We start from the raw sequence: 6,000 nt of genomic DNA, 5'->3' as shown, positions 1-6,000 counted from the left end.
CAACAACCGGCTCGACGTCGGCGCGAGCAACACAGGGGGTACCGGGTGCGAAGGTGGTCAAGTGGGACCCAATAAACCAAACATTCTATCAAGAGATAAGGAAAGAAAATAAAAAAGTTGGACTATTTAACAACCGCCTCGGTGCTTTGGTGAAAGCACATATCCCGCCTACGACTCGTGATTGGAGTGAAGTGACGCCACAGATGTTGGCTGCTATTTTGAGCGCACTTCATTCCGAGTTCAGATTTGTGTACACGGATCTTGACACCGGCGAGGATCAACCTGTGGATTGCTTTCAGAATACGATTGATCAGGCTATCATTCGGAATGCCAAGATCAGGCGACGCAACCAGAAGTCGAAGCTATCAGAGAAGTTCAGATTGGAGTTTTATGGGAGCACAGAAAACGCTAAGGCGGAAACACCACCGGGATATAAGAAAGAGGATTGGGAGGCGGTGGTAGACGAGTTCGCGACTGACGATTGGAAGGTACGTAATGTATGATTGTAATAAATCACAATATCTTTATCAGATTGAATAATGACAAAATTAATTATTTGCAGAAAAAATCTACTCGCAACAAGGAGAATTCGAAGAAGAAGAAGACGAGGTCGACTCAAGGATCTCTTTCTTTCTTGGCTCATCGTCATTTGAACGTAAGTTATTCTAATTTTGAAATACTTAAGTTGAAATAAATTCAGTACTTATATTTTCATAACAATTACAGAGTAAGGATGATGGGACTTTGGGCTCCGCGTTAACGACGTGGGAGCAAAAACACCATAATAGAAAAGGTGAATGGACGACAGATTGGGCGAGACGAGCACATGTAAGTCATATGTTATAATTAAGAGTACGTTACTTACATAATAATTAATTTTTAATAATTTTTTTATGTGTAAAGGCGCGGATAGTTACTCTACTGGCGGATCTTCAGCGACAAGCAGAAGAGCAAGGCGTAGTCTTTGACCAGGACGCCGCAGAGGAGCATGCGATGCTAGAAATTCTCGGGAACCGTCAAGATTGGTACGTTGGAATAGGTCCAACGGTCCCGAGAACATCTTGGGCTATTGCTCAGGCTCAGGACGAAAGCTCGTCATCAGGTTCAGGCTCGTCGCGGCGCCGCGTTCCAGATCCAGTGGTTGGCGAGCTCCAAGCTCAGGTGGCGGCACAACAACTCGCTATGGCGGCACAACAACAGCAGATGGAGGAGATGCAGCGACAAATGTTCGCGTTCACGCAGCAGTTTTCGCCCTTGCCTCAGATGTCGTCCGGCACGATGCCACAGATGCCGCAGATGTCGCCCGGCATGATGCCACAGATGCCTCAGACGACGCCGCCGCCTCAGATGCACCCTATGCATCAGACAACGCCGCCATCAGTTTCAATGGCAGATGCTCAGACGACGCCGTCAGGTTCAGCAGATTACCAGCGAGAGCGTACGAGCGGCAGTGAGCGTACGAGCGGAAGTGGACGAGGAGGTAGCAGCAGTTCTGGAGGAAGATTTGGCGGAAGATGGAGTAAAATGTTCAAGGATTGGTTTACAAACCGAGGAAAAGGAAAGGGAAAAGAATGAACATTTATTTTAATTATTTGTCGTACATTATATAATTATTGTAATCGAACAACAAATGGTTAGTTTTTATTATGATTATAAATATTAATTAATGAATTTTCTAATTAATAAACTATTTAGTTATTTGATTACAATTATAGAATTCGTAATATATTATGATTATAAATATTAATTAATGAATTTTTCTAATTAATAAACTATTTAGTTATTTGATTACAATTATAGAATTCGTAATTAATGAATTTCTAATTAATAAATATTAAATAATAAATAAAAAAAACTTAAAAACAGCTATCGGGTGCGACTAGTCGCACCCATAAATTTGGCGGGTAGGCCAACGGGTGCGACTAGTCGCACCCAAAGACTTGGCGCGAATGAATTTGGGTGCGACTAGTCGCACCCAAAGACTTGGTGCGAATGAAATTGGGTGCGACTAGTCGCACCCGTTGGCCTACCCGCCAAATTTATGGGTGCGACTAGTCGCACCCAATGGCCTTCGCGCGGACTTTTTCGCACATTTTTTCTGACTTATGGGTGCGAATATGGGTGCGAATATCCGCACCTAAAAGTCGCACCTAAAAATCATGACCTTCGGGTGCGACTAGTCGCACCCATGACCTTTAGGTGCGAACTTTCGGGTGCGACTTTGTCGCACCTAAAGTCGCACCTACAGGTATCAATGGGTGCGACTTTCGACCTTTGGGTGCGAAAAAAGTCGCACCCAATGCTGTTTTTTGTACTAGTACTACAATAAATAATAATCAAGGGCTTGTAACGCATTTAACTAATCTCATGCACATTCAATGTGCCACGTTATTCTTCTCTCCATCAATTCATGAGACCAAATCAGGCTTATACTCACAGGATAGAGGAAACAAGGCTTTGCTTCCTCCCTAGGTCGGAGCCATGCATGCCGGGCGTCCGAGACCCAGTAGGGAGCAACCAGATCCTAGAAAAGAGTTATATTATATAGATTTATGAGAGAGAGAGAGACAGAGAGAGAGAGAGTAACCACAAGTACCACAAAAACGGAAAACCATAACAAAAAGTAAATGACTAAACTAATATAGCAGTCAATTGAAAAGGAAAATAAGGACAAAACTCATCCTTGTTAACACCCGATGCGAGCCACCAGCACAAGGTGGGAGCCACCAATGGAGGAAACATCGCCCGAGACCTTGAAGCGCAGCCGTCACCCATCCACAGAGACCTCCAGGCATCAAACACGCCCAAATTCCCAATCCCCTGTATCCTGATCACGGCTGAGAAAAGCAACCATTGCCGTCGCTGCCTCAAAGAAGAGAGGAGTCACCGGAGAAGCAATGTATAAATGGGATTTGAATAATACCGGACAAAAGAAAACAGAAGAGAAGGTAATGATGATATGGTAGGTGAGAAACCTAGGGGGGGTTTTTTTTTTTATGACTATGAAATACACATGCATGATTGTTTCCTGTTTCCCTTGTTTTTCAACTTTATCATTATTTTTTAATCTATACATAATTTCTGTATAGTAAATGGTAATTTCGTGTTTCTGTATGTCGTCGTGATCGTGTTCAGTGTATTAGATAAATTATTTGTATGGGATGCATATATGTTAATTCCTAATATTACACCTAAATTAGATTCATTACTGAGGTTGATGGAGAGAAAGGGATTGTGCATGCGTATAGAAATTTAACATTTCCAAATAAAATTGTGAAACATTTAAGTGAATACGGCATCGGTTTAATTGGTGCATAGAACATGATTCAGCAGCTAGACGTGGATTGAACATTTATCTAATTTATAAAAACAAGAATTATAAAATTCAACATAAATATTGAACATTTATCCAAATGAAATTTTTATTAACCCAACGTGGTAATTTACCTAATTTTATTAACCCATTGAATGAAACAAGATTTTATTTCATATCAGCCACAGTACAGAGAATCTCTCAGCCGTCGCTACCGTGATTGCTCAATCACTCACTAACGTTGTTGGTCGCTGTTGTTTGATCTGATGTTGCGGCTGTTCACCATCGTCATCGTCTTGAGTTTTATTGAATTTATACATCATTGAAGTGAGTTTATTTTAGTTTTGGATTGTAAAACAAGATGGAACTCTACATATTTGATGCTTAAAGTTGCTTTGCATTACAATGATGTCTTCTCTCGTTTCAAGCAACGGGATCTTCAATATGTTTGTTTGCCTTCATACTTGGACTAAACAATTCTTCTGAATGATGTGGTAGACTCAAGAACTTATACAACGTGACAAAGTGTTTATTTTTTTTTTTTATTTTTTTTTTTCAGGTATCAAATATCCCATCGTTAATCTTTTACCTACTAAGAACGGTGTAAAATTGCCTCTTTTACTTATTGATTTTTTTTTTCAGATATCAAATATCCCACTACCAATCTTTTCTTTACTGAGATTGCTGAGGTAAAATTGTCTCTTTATGATTTGTTTTCCTATGATATAGTAAAGATACAAGCTATGCCATATATCATGACCGACAAGTTTGACAAGGATTGGGATAAAATACATGGCATACTCTATATAGCAACCGTGTTAGATCCTCGATACAAGATGAATTCCTTAAAATGAGCGTAGTACAACAGAAACATCAAGCGTTCTTGCTAATATGAAATAAGTGGTGAAAGAGTATAAGTTGAAGACAAAGAATAAAGAAAGTGTAAACAACAATGGCGGTTCTATAAATGAAAGTTATCCTCCTCGTCCACCGGCGAAAAAATCAAGGTTTGAAACATTTTTACAAAGTGAAGATGTAGTCGAAGATGTCAAGAGCGATTTGGATTTTTATTTGGAAGAGTCTCTCACGCCTACGAAACATTACTTTAATGTGCTGAATATATTAGCTACTCCTATGTCTACTGTTGCTTCCGACTATGCATTCTCTACAAGTGGAAGAGTTATCAATCCACATCGAAGTAGACTTTTGCCTACAACTCTAGAAGCATTGATGTGTGCTCCAAATTGGTTGAAAAATGAAATTCAAGGTAAATTTTTATTTTTCGAATCTCATTTCAATTTTTAAATATTTCAATTTCAAACTCACTGTTCGCCTACTCATTGTCTTTATTATTTTTTTATTGTAGACGAGAAAACTTCCGACGATGTTTGTATGTATTATTGGGATGATGGAGACACTAATGATAAACACTAGGACAAATAACACTACTGGATGCGACTTTTGTTGCATCCAATGGTCAGGATGTCGCATCTAAAAGTCAAATTGGATCAAGTTTTGATAGGACAAAGTCGCATCCAATGGTCCGCATCAAAAGATCATGGATGCGACTTGTCGCATCCGAAACCAAATAACCTAAACATGTTACTAAACTAATTAAGCAATATATTAACATTTACAATTAATTAGAGAACTAATTAAACACTAACATTATTTAGAACTAAACTGATATATATATATATAAATAAACTAACCTGCCGGAGCGAGAGAGGGAGAGCTCGGCTTGTCCGCAGGGAGGTCGGATTCCTGTTACACTCTTGGGATTCCTGTTTCGCATGATTCTCGTCAGTATTTTTAAAAAATTCATAACTAATTCAAAACGCAATGGATTTTTACGTTCTTGGTCATTTTAGAAAGCCCATAAAGCCTACTATCCAATAAAATTAACAAAAAATATTAATCTCGAATTAAAGAAGGCTGTACACGTCCAGTTATAAGACTGAAATTCTGGAAATCGAACCAACCTATTTCAGTTTCGACACACGGTAAAGAACATATCATAACTTCGGCTACACAACTCGAAATCCAACGATTCCAATTTCATAACGGAATTAACTTCCATCCTTTCCAATGAGATATTACAAGATACATTTGAATGAAAAAAATTATCTCAAAAACTAGCCCGCTCGAATGCATGCAAGACAATAGATGGATTGTAAAATATTCGATGAGACAGAGGGCGATGCCGAAGGGGATGCAAACGACACTTGTAGATCAAGATGAAGATTGTCAGACTTCTTCGAGTAGTATGGACCAGTTACGAGATGAGATTGCTGCAAGTTAAGTAAAAACGATGAATCTGTAGTTTAAATTTTTGTTAATAATTTAAAAACTTTATATTAAAAATAAAATAAATTTTTACAATCCATATTTATCTAATTTGTAATTATAATTCATATATACGCATATAAATAATCATATTAGTAATTATTATTTAATTTTTAAGAACATGTCTATTTTAGTCTTTTAACTATAATATATTTATTTTACCAAACGCTAAATCAACTTTTGTTATCAGTAACAGTTGTTTTATAAACAGTTTGCCAAACACCTGTCAATTTAAAAAAAAAATTAAAAGCATTTTTTAAAAAAACCAAAGTTATGCCAAATGGTGTCATTGTGCCTTTTTTTTTTCTTTTCTTTTCTTTTAGGAGCTCTATCAATATATA

The sequence above is a fragment of the Urtica dioica genome, chromosome 5 (assembly GCF_054948205.1).
Source record: "Urtica dioica subsp. dioica isolate 48M chromosome 5, U.dioica_male_clone48M_v1_H2, whole genome shotgun sequence".
Taxonomy (NCBI): Eukaryota; Viridiplantae; Streptophyta; class Magnoliopsida; order Rosales; family Urticaceae; genus Urtica; species Urtica dioica.
Note: the sequence above shows the minus strand (reverse complement) of the source record.